At 41.8% G+C, this 20,444-nt stretch overlaps 1 pseudogene; it reads left to right on the forward strand.

The window, feature by feature from the left end:
* The first annotated feature begins 16,545 nt into the window (after nucleotides 1-16,545).
* Nucleotides 16,546-16,663, forward strand: LOC124614192 (annotated as a pseudogene).
* The last annotated feature ends 3,781 nt before the right edge of the window (nucleotides 16,664-20,444 follow it).

A 20,444-nucleotide genomic window follows, 5' to 3' on the forward strand; every position in this document is an offset into this window, starting at 1 on the left:
GATATGCTGTTAAATGTTTTTGTTTAGGTGTGAGTTTTAGGTATGAGTTTTTCATATAGAACGGCTGTATTTTCCACAAGCGAAAATGTCTACCCAGCTAAAGCGATGTAGTCACATTGCGCCAACAGCACTAGGGGGGAAATATTTGTAAGTGAATTACGAGAAGAATATTCTAGATTTTGTATTCTGACAGGTTGACAAGTGAAGTATAAGAAGAATGTCCTAGATTTTGTATTCTGACATACTGACCATGGAGAGCTCCGATGCAATTATGAGGATTGCGTATTGTTTAACTCCTTGAGATATATCAATCCATCTTTCTTCATCTGGTATTAGCACAGCAATCTCTTTTATTTGCCTCTAGATACTTTTGCATATTTTACGAATTGTCACAGGTGTAGTCGATTTCCCAATTCTTTGTGAATAATGTAGCCCCGCCACTGAACAAGCGCTTGCAAAATATCTGAAGTCGAAACAGATTACGCGAAACTACAGTCACTAACTCACTCTGCCACATGCCATCTAAACCCTCTTGACATTTGATCGCGCGTTCCTCTCACCGATCTGATACATGCTGACAGGGTATGTAGGGCACGACTAGGACTTCGGCTTATGAAAGACGAAGACGCAGCTCTCACCCGTTTTCGAGAAAATCGAGCTTGAACAGTTCACATCTCGTTGTATACTTTTCATGGTCGCTAGTATTCAAGGAGTTCGCAACCGAACGAGTAATCGCTAATTTCGTAAGCGCGATATCTGTGGATAGATTTCCGCTGGCACTGCCCCCGTTATTTTATGTTCCTTTTATCATTCCCACGTAATTCTAACAACAGACGTCACGAAATTGAGTGATGATGAAGAACCTTTTATAAATGTAAACCGAGTTTTTTTTTGCGATAAATACATTGAAAAAAATTACGCACATGCAAAAATTCGGCGTTCGTTATAAGTGCTGTACGCCGCAAAAATTATTGTTTTCAATGTTTCTACAATCAGTCTCATCCTGATTCATGTAGTGATACATAGCTTAAACATTGTAATAGTCACAAATGCAGATACAATAATATAAATAAAATGACTATACTGATTTGATTGAATGTTATGGTGTATCTTTTTTATTTCCATTGTCCATTTTTCAAGATAAAGATTATTAAAGTAATAGATGAATCATCAAATATTGATAATTTACATAGTCACTATAAATGTGCTGTTAGAATCACGTGGAAGTGAAAAGAAAGTACTGACGGGTGGAATCGATCCAAGGACTCTCGCTTTCGAAATAAGGTGCTTATTGGTTCGGCTACGGATTCCTTGGATACTAGCGGCCATGAAAAGTATATAAGGGCACGTGAAATTTTCAAAGTTGATTTTCTCGCAAACGGTTGAGACTTGCGTCTTCCTGTTTACATGCACTGAAATCCTAGTCGCGCTCTACATATCCTGTGAATACGAATCAAACTGGTGAGGGGAAGTTCTTACGGTGGCCTTGTTAGCCGAACAGTGAGCCAATATCGGTATTATCCCGCTCCGCTTGGTGGACGTTTGTCTGCTGAGCGCTATGCCGAAAGCGGACACTGCGAAGAAACATGGCGAAGGCTGGTGCTCTTCTCGCCGCCGGAAAATTGTCTGTGGGCGGCGTTGACGAGGTGAGAGCTCCCCAGGCCGGCGAGGCGTGGGTGAGGGACGGCCATTAGTGTGAGGTTGGAGTGGGCGCAATCAGAGCCCCGTGGCCAGAGAAGCTCCCGGCTCACAGGAAGTAAGGGCGCTGGGGCGCCTGGCTACGAGATGCGGAGTGCTCAGATCAACAGGGGTGGGGGTGGGGTCTGAGATATACAACTAATTCTATTAAAGTCGCCACCTTCAATCTGTCAAAGATTCATTACAAGCTCTTGGTCGACGTGTAATCGACTACTTCCGACTGTATGTTCCTTATAACCTCAGTTTTCACATAATAAAAGATGACTCTGGTGTAACATAATGGACTCGTTCAGCTACAATATAAAATTGCTTGCAGTGATCTGTCAGTATTAATAACAATTGTTTCATATGTACACGTCCGTGCAAAACGTTCCGAGACTGTTTTAATTCCTGGCGAATATGTGTCCTCAGCGCTGTAACTTAACTACGGTGACGGCTTCAGCTAACAACTGTAAACAACAGATGTGTATTCGACATTGGGAGCAGGCAGTTTTAAGTAGTGCATATACGGCCGTCGTGTATCATTGCTGTTGTGTCAGAAATTGCAATAACACTACATCAAGTATTCAATACATTTTCCAGAATGTTTTGAAGAAAAAAAAAGTGTGTGCAAATTTTGTCCTACACATTGACTCCCGAACAAAAACGTCTGGTGGGCGTTTGCCGCGTCGTGATCGAAATGCAAAAGCCGGACAATCACTATTTTCTGTATAAATATCAGCACGGGTGACGAGACTTGATGTTATCAATGTAAATCCACTACAAAATGCCAAAGTGCAGAAATTTACATCAAGTGTCAACGCTTTGACGATATAAACGACATTCAAGCCAATGTCGCGCGCGATATGAACAGTACACCAAAGAATGTCTTTTCAGGCAGTTTATGAATGTTCTATGCGTCGTACTCAAGTGGGCATAGACTGTGTAGAAGCATTAAAACCACCTCATTAATTGCCCTCCAGTTCCGATTAATCAAGCCTTGAAAGTTTTTGGACTGTCAGCCAATAAATCAGTGACTCACGTTTTTTGTTTTGCTCTCCTTTTTTAGAAGTTATGTGTAACATTGCTAACATTTAGTGAAGCCACCTGTCATTCGAAGTGAGATGATAGATTTTGTGGGGATATTTTGAAAGGTGTTTGTGTTAATTTTTGTAGAAATTTTTCTTGTTTTGGATGTCTCACGCTCGTAAGTTTTGCATTGCTTGTAATGGCTGCGCCACACAGAGCTGAGTCACAGAATATCTTTGCCCTGCGAAGATGAGCGCCAGGTTTATCTTTTGATCGCGACTTGAAGAGAGAAGACGAGACAGTGAATTGAGCTTTGGTGTTAGATGTGAACAGTGGAGTTTTGGTTTAGTAGTAGGAAGTAAGAAACAATGTAGATTTTTGGAGTTACATTATGAATCAGTAGAAGACTTATTCCGGAGAGAAAAGGAATTGCATTTTACGTTGGTGCGATAGTATTAGTGATGAATGGATTACAGATAATGATTAAGTATGTTTTATTTGCGGTAGCGGTTTTATAATGCAGTAGTCTTGGTTCATCTGACACCCAGATCAGGAATCTTTTTTGTTTTTTTTATTTTTTTGTTAGGGTTTAGTAGTCATTAAGAGAGCAATGGATTTAAGAATTAGATTTTGGAATTTTGTTTAAAGAGAGCTTTTACATGTGAAGTTAAATTTTTGTAAGTTTAATTTATGTAATTCTTGGATTATTGTTACGTGATTTCAGAGAAAGCTTAAGAATTTTTGAAGCTACATTAAATTTTATTACGTCTAAGGAAATGAAACCGGGAATGGGTTCATTTAAACCAAACTCATTGTCCACATCCCAAGAGTCAAATAAATTTCTATTATTTAAAAAGCATTATCAAAAAATTATGAACCAAGAATGATGGCAACATTTTTAGAGTACGAACTGCTCATCTGCGCATCTCAGTATTTAGATTTTTCAGCTCTTCTTATCGAGATGCGCTATAGGTACGAGAGCAGTTTGCACCCAGGTAAGACAAATTTCTGTAATGAATAGATTCTTTAATTAAATTTCACAGGGACCAACTGTTCATAGATTTTGTGATTACAGTAAGGTTGATACAGGGAATTTATTAAGATTCTTGCACTTCGATTTATGAGGGCATTCTCGCAGTTGAATTTAGTCAGTAAAAGTTAAAAAAGCGCTAAGTTACCGATATCCTTGGCTTCTCACTTAATCAATGTGATTATGATCAGACTGCTAACAGAAATTACGAACTGGAGTCATGGTCAGACTTCAATAAATAGATATACTGAATAAAAACGTCAATGACAGCTACAAGGGGTCTACTTAGCAAATAATTAATCTATTAAATGAAATGAGTGGAAAGACGAGCTTCATCTATTCAACTTTAACATGATATTGAACCTGCAATCACTGCTCGATCAACACAAGAAAACCACACACAGTATTGGAAATTACACAGGAAAATGAAAGCGACAGGGAAAGAGGTTTCGTCAGCCTACAATACGGCAGCAGCAGAAGATTTGGCGGTACCTGGGCGCCGCCGTAGATGGCTCCGTGGATCGGTTGTGGCAGTACTTTCAAGTTTTCATGGTAATCTCTACACGCAAAAAGTAAATGACTCATCATCGCCCGGTCCAAACCGCTAAGGATAGAAACGTGAAATTTCGAGATGGTGTGGAACTTACAATGCAGCCACCGTTTAAGAAGAGATTTTTCGAAATTCCAACTTTAAAGGGATGAAGGTTCGTTTTCTTTGAAAGGTGTCGCTATTAAGGCAATTTTGAAGCTTGAAAATTGGTATTTGGTTTCGCGGTCAGAAATAAAGAAATACATGTTTCAGCATTTTTGGAAATTCAACCTCTTGGGGCTGAAATTTTGGGTGAAAGCTTTTTTGATAATATGTCACCATTAATGAACTACTAAAGCTTCATCTATGAACATTGGCATCTGATTTCTCGGTTACAAATAAAAAAACAGTAGTTTCAGTGATTTTGGAAATTAAACCACTAAGGGGGTGAAATTGGGGATGAGATTTTTTTATCAAAATATTTTATTATTACAGAATTTTTAAAGCTAAATCTACGAAAATTTAAATTTGGTTTCTCAGTTAGAAATAAAAGTACGTGTTTCACTGTTTTTAGGGGTGAAATGGGCGATGAAATCTTTTATGAAAATATTTCACTGTGCAATCATTTTTGAAGATACATTTATGAAAATTTGTATTTGGCTTCTCTGTTAGAAATGAAACATACGCATATCACTGTTTTTGGAAATTCAACTCCTAAGGGGGGAAACGTTTTATGGAAATATTTTATTGCGAAAGCATTTTTAAAGCTGATTCTTTAAAAACTGGTGTTTGGCTTCTCGGTTAGAGATGAAAAAATATGTGTTTCATTGTTTTTGGAAATTCAACCGCTAAGAGGGTGAAATAGGCTCAAACTGATTCACTGACTCGACATCGCCCAAAACGCTAAGGATAGAAAGTTGATGTTTGCAGAGGTTGTGGATCTCATACCTTATGCTTTGTTTAACAAGGGATTGTCTGAAATTCTACTCCTAAAGGGATGAACAAGGGGAACATAGGCTGTTTGAAATTATGTCGCTATTAAGAGAATTTTGAAGGTAGAACTGGTATTTGGTTTCTCAGTCAGAAAATAAAAACTACTTGCTTCAGCATTTTTGAAAATTTAAACATAGTGCGTCAAAGTCTTTTCAAAAAATAAACAACTAGTAAAGGACTTTTAACGCAACGTTTGTGATAATTAATATTTGACTTTTCAGTTAGAAATAAAAAAAATTACGTGTTTCAGTGTTTCTGGAAATTCAAACCCTAAGAGAGTGAATTACGGGATGAAAATTTTTAAGAAAAAATTTCGTTACATTAAAAAGTTTTGAAGCTAAATTTGATTTCACTCTTAGCTACAAGGAAATATTTGTTAGTGGATGAAACTTGCTTTGGGAATATCTCTCCAAAAACGCAAAAGGCATGATTAACAAAAACGTTGGAGTCTATCCACCAGAACCGTTTTTTGATCAGAAGTACATTCGGAAAGGACCTTGCTTATATGGTCTTAATTGTCGTGAAAAGCGTAGAAGGTGTTACAATTTCTGAACAACATAAAAATGTGATTAAATAAAAAAAAAATCTCTGCAATCCATACAGTCTATGCGAGCGAAACAGCGAGACCTAAGTTAGTTCCTGTTAATCGTCGGGATTGATGAGCACAAATAAATTAAAATCGTTCGCTAGTCGAAAAGCGGCTCGTACTCTAAACTTCTGAGACTTAGTAATCGCTGCTATAACACCACGTGGTCCAGAGCGGACTGTAATATCGCAGAAGCGGGTTACAGCCTCTGTACGACGATACAAGAAATGAGAACCACTGCTGACCTGGGGTGTTACTACAAACAACTGTTGCACAATCTACTTGTAGCCAGCACAATTGAAATCTCTGTAATTAGTAACTTTCTAATGCAACTTGTTATCTACTAGCAAAAATGAGTGAAAATACCTGTATAAGTATCATCATTATCTCTCGGCCGTCCTCGCACCACGCACAAAATTGATCTGCAAATATGCACACTCATTAATTACCGAAGCTTCTTAATTAGCTTTTAGCCTCAAGTGTCTCACTTTCTTTAATGCAAGTAATTATAAATTTTAATGTGTTATTTAGTCGCTATTTATTTAACCAGACCAGATTGGGTCCTTAAGGCCTCTTTTACATCGGACCTAGAAAACGTTTACCACAAAATATTGCAAAACATTCTTAGTTGTTACGCGTACTTCCACCATAGTTTTCTCCAGATTTATTTGTGTTAACTGACAAGAGTGCCCTACTACTTGCTGTGTTGTTACTATAAATTTTCTACAAATGCCGTTCCACATAAATTTCTTTATTTACCCCAGCTGATATTCATATGCATGATCCATCGCATTGGTGACCATTCTCCACAGCTCCCACTGCTTGCGTCTGCTTGCCGTGAGCTCTCTTGAAACTCTCTACTTTACAAAAAAGGTGACTTGCCACGATGGTGTCAAAACAAAAGAAATATAACAAAGCGATTGATTTTTAGAATTTTTCAAGTTTTTATTATTTCTATAACTTTTAATCAGTTTTTAAATACTCATAACTATGAAAGCTGGCTTTTTACAGTTATTATAATTAATTTTCCAGTGGTAATCTCATAATTATTGAAAATTAATCAGACGCAATCGTACACGTTGGGAGCTAGTATCTGACGAAGCTGTTATCCAAAGCTTCCCAAAATGCCACGTAAGACGTAACATCTACTGTCGAAATGTTAAGTTTTGATAAAACTGACATAGGTTGCCACGCTCTTACATGAAATATGTGTTCCCTCGTTTCTTGAAAAGTATAAATTAACGGCTCAGTAGCCCGCGACTCGACAAACTACACTCTGGCTCTGAGCACTATGGGACTGAACATCTGAGGTTATCAGTCCCCTAGAACTTAGAACTACTTAAACCGAACTAACCTAAGGACATCACACACATCCAAGCCCGAGGCAGGATTCGAACCTGCGACCGTAGCGGTCGCGCGGTTCCAGACTGAAGCGCCTAAAAAATCGCAACAGAAAAAAACAATTAACGTAGAGTAATGAAATTTGGGGAATACATCTGTCTAGATAACATATTTAAGTATTAACATTGCAAGATCACAGGCTAATGTAAATGTGAGATGTTGTTACATGAATAACCGGTGTAACCGCCAGAAAGTAGAATGCAAACACGCAAACGACCAAGCATTGTGTTGTTCAGGTGCCGGATGTCAGTTTGTAGGATGGAGTTCCATGCCTGTAGCACTTGGTCGGTCAATACAAGGACAGTTAATGATGGCTGTACATGACGATGGAGTTGTCGTCCGATTATGTCGAATATGCGATCGATTGGAGAAAAATCTGGTGATCGAACAAGCCAAGGCAACATGTCGACATTCTGCAGAGCACGTTGGGCTTCAACAGCGATATGGGGGAGAGAGTTATCCTGTTCTAAAACACCCCATGGAATGCTGTCCACGAATGGCAGCACAACAGTCTGATCACCGGACTGACGTACAAATTTGCAGACAGGATGCTTGGGATAGCGCTCCTGCTATCAAACGAAATCGCACCACAGACCATAACTTCAGTGTGTCTAGCACGGAGACAGGTTGGTTGCACGCCCTCATCTGGCTTCCTTCTAACACACGCCCGTCACTGGCAAGAGGCAGAACCAGCATTTATCAGAAAGCACAATCAGCTCTCGCTTGATACCTCTGAAGTAGCAAATGGCGGTGGTTTGGAGTCAGCGGAATGGACGCTACAGGGAGTCTGGCTTTTAGCCGTCCTTGAAGTAACCGATTTGTAACAGTTCGCTATGTCATTGTGGTGCCAACTGCTGCTCAAATTGCTGCAGCAGATGCAATACGATGCGCCACGGGGCATACGCCGAACACGATGGTCTTCTCCCTCGGTGGTGCCACGTGGCGCCCTGATGTTCTTGACACCGACCGTACATTCTCGTGACCACCGCTGACATCAGCCAGTAGGGTGGGTACAATCTTGCTAAGTCTTTCTACAATATCGCAGAAGCAACATCTGGCTTCTCGTAACCTTATTACACTACCTCATTCAAACTTAGTGTGGTATTGATGATGGCGTCTTTGTTGCCTTAAAGACATTCTTGACCAACATCGCCTCACCACGTCGAATCTAAAAGATAATTGTCGCTCACAACCTTTACTGCGTGTATTTAATGCAAACCTGATTTGCATCCGGTTACGCGACTGGCGTGAAATCTGAATGGACGTCATGTTTCAGGTGTAAAAGCACGCCTCACGCTTGCGTTTATGTCGCGCAAGTCCTTCTTGGTGTTGCAATAATGAATAATGAGCGTATGGCATTGGTGGTCGGGAGACCCCTCGCGGTGCGGTTCGGCCGCCGCTCCACAAGTTCTTTAACGCCACTACGTCGACTTGCGAGTGAATGAGGATGAAATGATGATGAAAGACACACAACACGCCATTATCTCGAAGCGAGAAAATCCTTGACCCCGCCGGGAATCGAACCCGGGACCCAGTGCGCGGGAAGCGACAACGCTACGGCAGGACCACGAGCCGCGAACAATGCTTTTCTGTCAGTTTAGAGCCGGCCCGTGTGGCCGAGCTGTTGTAGAAGCTTCAGTCTGGAAACGCGCGACCGCTACGACCGCAGATTCGAATCCTGCCTCGGGCATGTGTGTGTGTCATGTCCTTAGGTTAGTTAGGTTTAAGTAGTTCTAACAAGGGAACCTCCCCATCGCACCCCCCTCAGATGTAGTTATAAGTTGGCACAGTGGATGGGTCTTGAAAAACTGAACACACATGAATCGAGAAAATAGGAAGAAGTTGTGTGGAACTATGAAAAAACTAAGCAAAATATACAAACTGAGTAGTCCATGTGCAAGATAGGCATCATCTAGGAGAGTTCGAGCTTAGGAGCGCCGTGGTCCCGCGGTTAGCGTGAGCAACTGCGGAGCTAGAGGTTCTTGGTTCAAATCTACCCTAGAGTGAAAAGTTTACTCTCTTTATTTTTGCAAAGTTATGATCTGTCCGTTCGTTCTTTGACGTCTCTGTTCAGTGTAATAAATTTAGTGTCTGTGTTTTGCGGCCGGACCGCAAAACCGTGCGATTAGTAGCCGAAAGGACGTGCCTGTCCAATGGAAACCGAAAACATTTGATTGTAAGGTCATAGGTCAACCGATTCCTCCACAGGAAAACACGTCTGATATATTCTATACGACACTGGTGACGGCATGTGCGCCACATGACAGGGATATGTTGTCGACCCACCTAACTTGTACACTTGGTGAATGGGTAAAAAGATTCTTCTACCTTGCCCAATTTAGGTTTTCTTGTGGATGTGATAATCACTCCCAAAAAAGTGTGAAAACATAAGAGTTTGTCACATAAACTGCAACAAATGAATGCAACAGTTTCACAGTCGCACAGTTTTGTCTGTGCTCTGTCAAAACATGTTTTTAACATTTTCAAATCTTTCCGTGTGTAGACCGTCAAATCCTGCATATGTCCAAGCAAATCTGAACATGTCCTGGAATTTTGGAGAGCGAAGTTGATTATATGTGAGTGCCCGAACTTTGATAATTGTCTGAAAATAAAAAATTAAAATTTTCTCCCGAGGGAAGATTTGAACCAAGAACCTGTCCTTCCGCAGCTGCACACGCTAACCACGGGACCACGGCGCTCATGCGTTTGCAATTACCTATATGTTGCTTATCTTACACATGGACTACTCAGTTTGTATATTTTGCTTATTTTTTCATAGTTCCACACAACTTCTTCCTGTTTTCTCGATTGATCTGTGTTCAGTTTTTCAAGGCCTATCCACTGTACCAACTTATAACTAATTCTGAGGGGGCCGCGATGGGGAGGTTCCCTTGTAAGTTCTAGGGGACTGATGACCTCTGATGTTAAGTCCCATAGTGCTCAGAGCCATTTGAACCATTTGTCAGTGTAGAAATGGACCTTCCGATAACCTGGTGACATTAACTAATCTGTCTCCGTTCGTGCACGTAAGACGCCACACACTACAACCCCCCCCCCCCCCCCTCTCCTCACCAGGGGCTGAAGCCGGTGTGGTATTGGCACGTTCGAGTGACCCGTGAACCATGAAAGAAATTAGGGGAGGAGTTTTGTTAAGGTTCTGACTGATTGCGGAGGGGAAGCAGCTGCTCGCGGCCTGCCTGGTGAGGACAGTAGGTGACCTCGACCGCAGCGTCTTGTACCCGCACCTGTGGATGCGGGGGCGTGCGTGCAACAGGTAGTGGGAGGGCCGGCGGCTGCCTTTTGAGGGTGGGGGAGGTGCGGTGCAGCAAGCGGCGGCGGACTCTGTGCAGCACCTCGCCTCCGTGACATGAAAGATGCACACCCGTGTTCTGATCAGATATTTTATGGAGAGGGTTGTTGACAAAGAGAAATCACTCGTCTCTGACACATTTTAAGACCGCGAGCGTCAGTAAGAAGATATGATCTTTTTCTCAAACTCAGACATTGTGTGTTAAAATCAAAGTGAATAAATTAGCTGAAACGAAACACACTGTAAAAACAACTGGGCTTACAAGTGGTTCAAATGGCTCTGAGCACTATGGGACTTACCATCTGAAGTCATCAGTCACCTAGACTTAGAACTACTTAAACCTAACTAACCTAAGGACATCACAAACATCCGTGCCCGAAGCAGGATTCGAACCTGCGACCGTAGCAGTCGCGCGGTTCCGGACTGAAGCGCCTAGAACCGCTCGGCCACCACGGCTGGCAACTGGGCTTGCACATACACAAATTAGTTGGTCTGCTTCTGTGACTGTTTAAAACACAAATAAAAAAGTACGTAAACAGTCACTAAACTTGCAATTTTTTGTGTTGAAGATGCTTTCCGGGGGCTTTGTTCCAACATCAGGTGGCAGTTCCGGTGCTTGAGATCAGTAGCATTGATCCTGGGAAGCCAACGATGTCGAGATATCTAAAAAGTTTTCAGGTTTATCACTTCGATAGCAGAACGCTTTTGGCAGATTAACAAGAAGACATATTTTAGAACTGATGCGACATATTTACAATCCTGTGCATCTCCGTTAAGTTCTTTCCTGAAGAGCACTCTTTTTACGGTTTACACGTGCGCAAGCTTTTCCAGCAATGTTACAAATATTTAGCGTCCGCTGGCTTAGAGAGATGTACGTGATCTCGTCGTTTGATGTGCAAAGATTAGTTATAAAATCAGTGGATATAGTTTTTTACACTTTTTTACATAATTTATGCTTCTTTAAATTTCTGCCTTGTTTATAAGTCACAATACATTTTACTTCATTCGAATTCTGAATTTTATTATTTAAATAAAAATTGATTGTCGTTTGATATGTTTTGAAAAACAATAGGTGCTAATGTATACACAAGAAGAGTAGCTGTAATAAATCAAATTCATGTGAGGTCTTTTAAAGAAAAAGTTTCTTACAAGTTTTATGGGTTCGTTTCAGTATTTTCATTCAGGATTGCATCTGTCTGTAGCTTTAGGTTTCTGGATATTTTTAATGCCTCTGTAATATGTAGCTTTGTGCCTTTTCATTGCGTACGCAAAATGGTCGGTGCTTTATTTCAACCGGGCTTATTACTCAACAATACTCGATACACTATCGAATGTAAATTTCACTCATTGTCAGTTAATGCGCTTTCAGCGTCAGATTGAATCCGGAGATAGCCATTGCATCGTTTGCAGTTCCGCGATTGGTGAGTGAAGTAATTTTCACAACGTTTCGACTAACGGGCATCGCAATAAATATGACTTCAAAATCACTGTACTTGCTACTACCAGAAACCTTGTACCAAGTAGTAACGAAATTGTCTGCTGAATTCCTGCGCCAGTTAATAGTGATGAACGCTGATTTTAACATTTCTCTGCTCCTACCATTGTCGGTTGGTGATCTGATCTGGGGTATTACTTAGAGAAAACGATCTCACTTTTTTACTACCCGAAAATAACAGTTTGCACCTCACCACCCGAAAACGTTTCCGCTGTTACAAGTGCTAGACTCTTGAACAAATGGATACCTACATTCGGCTCTTTTGTAGCTACGATTGTTGTTTGTTCTGCAAAAATGGGTACCTTATGAATTGGCGTGTCAAGATGATTGTGCATCCTGAACGTCTCATTCTCAGCCGCATTTTGTAATAATATGCATCTAGTAACTAACAGCCAAATCAAAAAACTTAAACTAACGTTAAGAGTTTCTTAGGAGTATAGCTTTTTAGCTCAATAACAAATAAATGATTCAAATGGCTCTGGGCACTATGGGACTTAAGATCTGAGTTCAGCAGTCCCCTAGAACTTAGAACTACTTAAACCTAAATAACCTAAGGACATCACACACATCCACGCCCGATGCAGGATTCGAATCTGCGACTGCAGCAGCCGCGTGGTTCAGGACTGAAGCGCCTAGAACCGCTCAATAACAGACAAAAATACTTTCAGAGACGGTAATATTGTAGGATGTGCTTTATTTGAATTGGTACTGTTGCTTTCGGTCGTCAGATAAGTAAAGTTGGCCGTTTATCTCAGGGACAGTGGAGTAAGCAGCGCCGGCCTCTGTGGCCGAGCGGTTTTAGGCGCCTCAGTCCGGAACCGCGCTGCTGCTGCGGTCGCAGGTTGGAATCCTCCCTCAGGCATGGATGTGTGTGATGTCCTTAGGTTAGTTAGGTTTAAGTAGTTCTAAGTCTTAGGGACTGATGACCTCAGATGTTAAGTCCCATAGTGCTTAGAGCCATTTGAACCATTTGATTTGAGTAAGCAGCGCGGTCGCTGCGGGGTTAGAGGATGTAAGTGGAGGAATATTTTATTGCCTGTCTTTTACAGTACTGATAGCTCACACGTGTGCGCGACTCTTATCGATCGGCTGCTGGAGCATAAATTTTGACACGAGGCAACATGAATTCATGAATGCGCTTTGCACAGTCATCTTGAAGTGCGGTACTTATTTCTAGCAAGGAATATGAAATTAAATTAAAGCTGTTGTAATGCAAGTGAATAAAAAAATGGCATTCAAAACATTTAGTAAACATTTGTGATCGTGCCTTACATTGCATAATGCATCTAAATACGTGATATTACTGTTATAAATGAACTAATCATCTGCTCACACAGACTACACAACAACAATTCAAAAAAATGGTTCAAATGGCTCTAAGCACTATGGTACTTAACATCAGTGGTCATCAGTCCCTTAGAACTTAGAACTACTTAAACCTAACTAACCTAAGGACATCACACACACCCATGCTCGAGGCAGGATTCGAACCTGCGACCGCAGCAGCAGCATGTTTCCGGACTGAAGCGACTAGAACGCTCGGCCACAGCGGCCGGCAACAACAATTCGTTAGATAGTAACGGCGTCATAACTTGGAGGTCGCTGAGTGTGTCAGGGGATATCGACACGAGATGTTTCGAGTGGTCAATACTTGGGCGCTGGCAGCCAGTTTCTTGCAACATTAGTATAGCTAGGTTATTGGGGGCTCATAACACACTAATTTATGTAAGTTTATGTAAGATTTATATTAATAAAAACTTCAGTACATATGGGTCCCGAAGTGCGGCCCTTCAATATCACTATTGGCTATTGAAAAAAAAAAAAGCATTTGACGTCCACTGCTTTAGTATGTTTGAATAGAATCCTTCTGAACCAATGTCTACGGTGATAAGTTTGTTGTGAGATATAACAAAAATAATTTAAAGTATGTTGTTCAGATAAGATTTAGATTGGACTTAGGAGCCTGCTGATTTGGAGAAAAGCTAAAAAGCATGGAAGAAGTCATCGAGCAATGGACTGTAAAATGTGACTGAAAGTCATTGAACTTTAGAAGGAACAATTGCTGATGGCCGGAAGGGAACTAGACAAGATCTCACTGACTGCAAGTGGATTAAGTTTCAAATCAGGGGAGAAACCGATGTACCGTTCAAATACGCAATGATTTAGATCTCCTTTTAAATGTGACGATGACAGAAGACCTACGCAAAATACTCCGAGACTGACGACCGCTAATGTGGAACAAAGATAAAAAATCTAAGACACATCAGTACCCATCAGATCAGAAAAATAGATGTCTAGTGATGAAAGAAACTGCACACCATCGAAAGAAGAGTGAAAGCGGATACCTAGGATATCAAGGCAGAGGCAAGTGTAGGGATTAGAAAAGCCAAAAAGTTTGTAAAGTAATGGTTGGATACTTGAATGCAAACATCATCCACAGAGGTGTTCGTGTGGCAAGGACGTCCGAGCAGCTAATACCGACAACTGTGTCGAAAGCAAAACAAACAGAATGCGTCCTTTTGGCGGACAGAGATTGCTTTTGCGGGATGAGCTAGAAAATGACTTAATCCAATAGGGTCCTTCAGGATGTGACAGGAGGCAAAAGATCCATTAAGACAGATAACAAGTTACAGTGCGTGTTCTCCATAGCCTGTGATCGCTGGAAGCTGCTGCTGTTGCTGCTGATAATGATATGAAACGCAGATGCATTACAACAGCTGCAGCTGACTTAAAAAATAGACCAGACAAATTTATCCCTTGAGGGACAGTACTTTTCCAGGAATGCTGTCCAAGTTAGTCTCAAATAAATTTTCATTTCTAAATTATCATAATCAATGGAAATGCACACAGACATTGATTGAGTAAAACATGTGGACACAGTACGAAAAAAATAAAAAATAAAAACGGCTCTAAGCACTATGGGACTCAACATCTGAGGTCATCAGTCCTCTAGAACTTAGAACTACTTAAACCTAACTAACCTAAGGACATCACACACATCCATGCCCGAGGCAGGAATCGAACCGGCGACCGTAGCAGCAGTGCGATTCCGGACTGAAGCGCGTAGAACCGCTCGGCCACAGCGGCCGGCATACGTAATACGAATCGTTTCTTATGAACTGTATTTTTAATTTGACGATGTCTTAAAGTTTCTAATTTTTATAATATGGAAGTTCTATTAGGAAAACAGCCAAATACTCCACTTGCAGGCTATATTCCAATGTGGCGTCTATTCAGTCCAGCCTATGGCGTAGAAAGCGATGTTAAAATATACACTGGAGGAAAAAAATTGCAACACCAAATATAATTAATCTGGAGTAAAGAAATTTCGGGAATAAATTTGTCTAAGTAACATATTTAAGTGATTAACGTTGCAAGATCACAGGTTAATATAAGCGCGAGATAAGTGATTGCAGATGTGAAATACTGGTATATTAATAATCGGCATAACTGCAAGAATATTGAATGAACATGCAAACGTGCATGCACTGAGTTGTACAGGTGACGGATGTCAGTTTTTGGGATGGAGCTCCATGCCTGTTGAGAGGTCAGTCAATACAGGGAAGGTTAATGCTGTTAGTGATTGACGCTGGAGTTATCGTCCTACGATATCCCAAATGTGCCACATTGGAGACAAATCTAGTGATTGAGCATGCGAAGGCATAATGTCGACACTCTGTAGAGCATATTGGGCTACAACAACGTTATGTGGGCGGGCGTTATCCTGTTGGAAAACCCCCTGGAATTCTCTTCAAGAATGGCAGCACAACAGGTGGAATCAGCTAACTGACGTAGAAATTTGCAGTCAGGATGCATGGGAAAACCACGAGAGAGCTCCCGTAGTCATACAAAATCGCACCACAGATCGTAACACCTGGTGCACGTCCAGGTTGTCTAGCACGCAGACAGGTTGGTTACAGGCCCGCAACTGTCCTGCTTCTAAGCTTCTAACCAACACGCGGCCATCGTTGGCACCGACACAAAAGCAGCTCATCAGAAAACACAACAGACCTCCACCCTGGAATCCAATGAGCTCTCGTTTGACGCCATTGACGTCACAAATCGCAACACCAATAAAAAGTTGTGCAACATAAACGAAAACTGGTAGGCGAATTCGTAAATCTGAAAGAAGATGTGTTTCCAAATTTCCCGCCAGTCGCATACGCTGCAACGGTCGCGAGCGTTAGTTACCTTTGAAATTCGACGTGGTGAGCTGATGTTAGTCAAGAATGCCTTTATGGCAATAAAGACACCGTTATCAACACCTCTAAGAATTTCAACGAGGTCACGTAATAATATTGAGAGAAGCCGGGTGTTCCTTCCGCGATTCAGCAGAAAAACTTAGCAGGTGCGCATATTTCTAGAACAAAAGCTTGTGGTTGAAATGACATGATTATAGTCTACTTTTCAGATAGACAATTTGTTAATGTGTACTTAACCTAAGTAAGTCAGCCAGAGCACAGATTCTATTTATGCATCGGCATATAAAAATGCAGGCAACGGCCTTATCGCAGTGGATACACCGGTTCCCGTCAGATCACCGAAGTTAAGCGCTGTCGGGCGTGAGCGGTACTTGGATGGGTGACCATCCGGCCCGTCATGCGCTGTTGCCATTTTTCGTGGTGCACTCAGCCGCGTGATACCAACTGAGCAGCTACTCGACCGAATAGTAGAGGCTCCGGTCAAAGAAAACCACCGTAACGACTGGGAGAGCGGTGTGCTGACCACTCGACCCTCCTATCCGCGTCCTCAACTGAGGCTGACACGGCAGTCGGATGGTCCCGATGGGCTACTTGTGGCCTGAAGACGGAGTGCTGTACAAAAATGTAATTTACTGATCTTCACGAAAAAATTGTTATAAAGTCAGTGTGATTAATTGTATATCAAAATGTTCAGCAAGAAATGCTTCTATTGTCCTGCAGTTTTCATCGTATTAAGAGTTCACGTTTTTTAGGTAGAGCAGTGGGATCTTTATGAAAATCGTCAGTCTTTTTCCAGTTGTTTACAGGCAAGTTACCTTAAATGTGCAATACATTTTATAAATTATTGTGTTTAACACTGTGTTTGTGTATATCATATCTATACAATCATTTCCTAACTGACTGAAGCAAGAACCTGAAAAAAAGTTTTAAAAATATGTAAGGCACTTGCCAATTATCTGCACTACACATCTGCAACAGTAGCCTGAAAACTACTGTCAAGCAAAGGGTAGTCTGCATTACACCACACACTTTATACGTATTGCTAAGGCTGTGTGACATCCTTCTCGTCTTTGAAGAAAACGGAGACGCTTTTAAGAAGCACAGCGATAGAATGGGTTACCAATGCTCTCCATACGAAAGGACGTGACTGAAAGCAAACCTAATTTCAGTTGAAAAGTTACTGACTAGCTCGCTCCAAAAATAGACAGAATGGACTTGTGTAGAAGTCCACCTCGTAGGCATATTTGTCGTCTACGAATAATACTAATGTTATTTTACGCCTATTTATTTCACTTACAGTAAAACTGTATGAAAGTGTCATGATTTGTAAATACGCGGACGATTCTGAATTCGTTTGTAAACTGTCAGTTACATTAGTCACGAGGCGTTACTGCGCTTGTTACCTCTGACGAACAAGGGCCTCACCGAAGGTGCGCTCTTCAGAAAGGGGGGCAGGAGAGGCTGCAGCCCGTCTTGTTTGGCTGCGCAAGAGCGGCGGTCGCGACTTGCGTCGCTCCTAAGCGGCCAAGTGCTGCCTCGTTTTCCAAGGTCGCGCCAGGGGGGTCGCAGACGGCGACTTGGAAGTTCGCAGGGCCGCTCTATTCGTGGAGCGCAAACACACGCCATGTTTGTCCTGCTAAGAGCACGCTGTGATGAAGCCCATTAAGATATAAATAAACACAGCGCCTGCGAGGGGGCTGATGGCAGAGGGCGTCTACGACCATCAGCCGGCAGCGGCAGCTCATTCGCGTGTTCTTCTCACAAGCTGCAATCCCACCAAAAATCAAGAGACTTCTTTTTTCCTGGGGATAAAGCTGTTTGCGGTGTGAAACTGAAAATCGTGGAGATTTTAATGGCATTAAAGGACCCAAAACCAAGGGCACTTACTTAAATTTCTGTGTGATGCTTTGTTCAGCAATTAAGCCACTAATTAAAATGTTAAAAAATCTGCACAACGATTTCCTAGGTGTTCCTGAGACGAGAGGGAACGGAAACAAATTTTTACTTTTTAGGTACGGAAGTATTTCTGTGTGGCTTTAATTTTAACGTAACTCTTCTCAGTTTATAATTATAAACTTGCACCAATTTAGTGGAAGATACGAGGGTGAGTCAAATGAAAACCATAAATATTTTTTTAAATTTTACTTATTGTGCAGAAATGGTACAAAGCTGTATCACTTTTCAACATAATCTCTCCCACGCTCAATGCAAGTCCTCCAGCGCTTACAAAGTGCATAACGTCCTTTAAAAAAAAAATTCTTTTGATAGTCCGCGCAACCACCCATGCACCGCGTGGCGTACCTCTTCATCAGAACGGATCTTCTTTCCTCCCATTGTGTCTTTAAGTGGTCCAAACATATGGAAATCCCTTGTTCTGTTCGAAACCTTTGGTTTTGGTGATGAGGAATGGCGCCATTCCTTGTTCGCTCTCTTCTTCACAAGCATCAACAGGTCGTTCTCTTATTTCAGGAGTCAGCTGCCTTGGCACCCACCTTGCAGACACTTTGTGAAACTGGAGCAGATCATGCACACGTCGTGTGCTGACCCATGACAAATCTGTCAACATGCTGCAACGTCATTTAGTGTCACTCGGCGGTTTCCTTCACTATGGCTTTAACTGCTGCAATGTTCTGTGGAGTCACAACTCGTTGTGCCTGACCTGGACGAGGAGCATCTTCCACTGAAGTCACACCATTTGCGACCTTCCTACTCCATTCGTACACTTGCTGCTGTGACAAACATGCATAACCGTGCTGAACGTTCATTCCCAGATGAATTTCAGTAGGTTTCACACCTTGACTACGCAAAAACCGAATAACAGAACGCTGTTCTTCCCTGGTGCAAGTCGCAAGTGGGGCGGCGATCTTTATACTGATACTGCGACGGTATGTGAGCATCTGCACTATGCTGCCACCTACAGGCCATTCTGAACGCTGTTTGTAGCACGCTTACCAACTTACAGCATAACAGCGCGAAAGTTCGATTTGTTATTACAAATTTAAGGTTTTCATTTGACTCACCCTCGAATATTTCTTTCCATGGAAGAGATTGCCATGGATACAAAAGTAACGTTGCTTGGAGACAGATATTAACCATACAGTTTGTCAAAACGCATGCTACCAACTGCCAAAAACTCGTTTCGATATCTCGAACCGTTTATGAAATATAACAGATTTTATGAATAGTTCACTCTTGTTGTGGCGTGGCACGCGCAGGCGGAAGCGGACGTTGTACAAACGTATGTCCTATTTGAGGCAGAAATAAATCTCCTCTCAATTTAATTTAAACTATACTTAAGTATGTCAGATACATTTGGTGAACAGAAATATATGTGTTAACATGCACCAAATGTAACTTCATACCGACTCCTATTTTTCACTACAGACTACTCAAATTTCGTAAGGTGGAGTCCTTAATTTCGAATTATCACAATATCTATGACCATCAATGACAAGATATACAGCATGCTGGCGTAAGCTGTCGCCAGCACGCCGGTCGGCAAAGACGTAGTGCGAAGATCGATTGTAGGTGCTGGATCAAGCGGCCTATCACAAGAGAGGCCAGAGACACACCGACAAGCAACAGGCCGCCTACGCCCTCTCGACAACAAGAATTTAGACCGCCGCCGCTGACCACAGGGCTCACTCAGTCTGTCAGTCACTTCGCAGGTTATGACGGTACATAGTGACCAGATTAGAATAACAGCAATATTACCGTGCAAGTTGACTATTACCGATAAGCTTGTACCATGAACATGGACTCTATTGAAGTTAAGTAGCGGCTTCTTGTAAATGAAGAACCTTCCTAACTCACTGTACATTTGTCTTGTAGAAAGAGGATACCAGCCACCCATAACAACATCCTCTCCATTGCTTCCTTGAGGTACAAGGCTCTACACATAGTTCAACATGGAGCTGCCATATGGGGCTTTAAGAGAAGAAAGAATGTTTCTCTATCGAATAGTTTCTTTATTATCGTTTGAGAAAGATTTAAGAGCAGCTGGCATGCATCTGCAACCCCTAGTCTACTACCACTGGTGGTTCTCTCCAGCTCCACTGTGCACTGCCCCATTAGGCTTTTTTTTTTGTTTTGGGTTACCAGTTCTGTGACTGCTCTGATGCAACCTAACATGATTTCCTCTCCTGTGTAGAGCTGTAAAACGACCATAGGCTACCTTAGACAACCATAACCA

The sequence above is a fragment of the Schistocerca americana genome, chromosome 4, assembly GCF_021461395.2.
Source record: "Schistocerca americana isolate TAMUIC-IGC-003095 chromosome 4, iqSchAmer2.1, whole genome shotgun sequence".
Classification (NCBI taxonomy): Eukaryota; Metazoa; Arthropoda; class Insecta; order Orthoptera; family Acrididae; genus Schistocerca; species Schistocerca americana.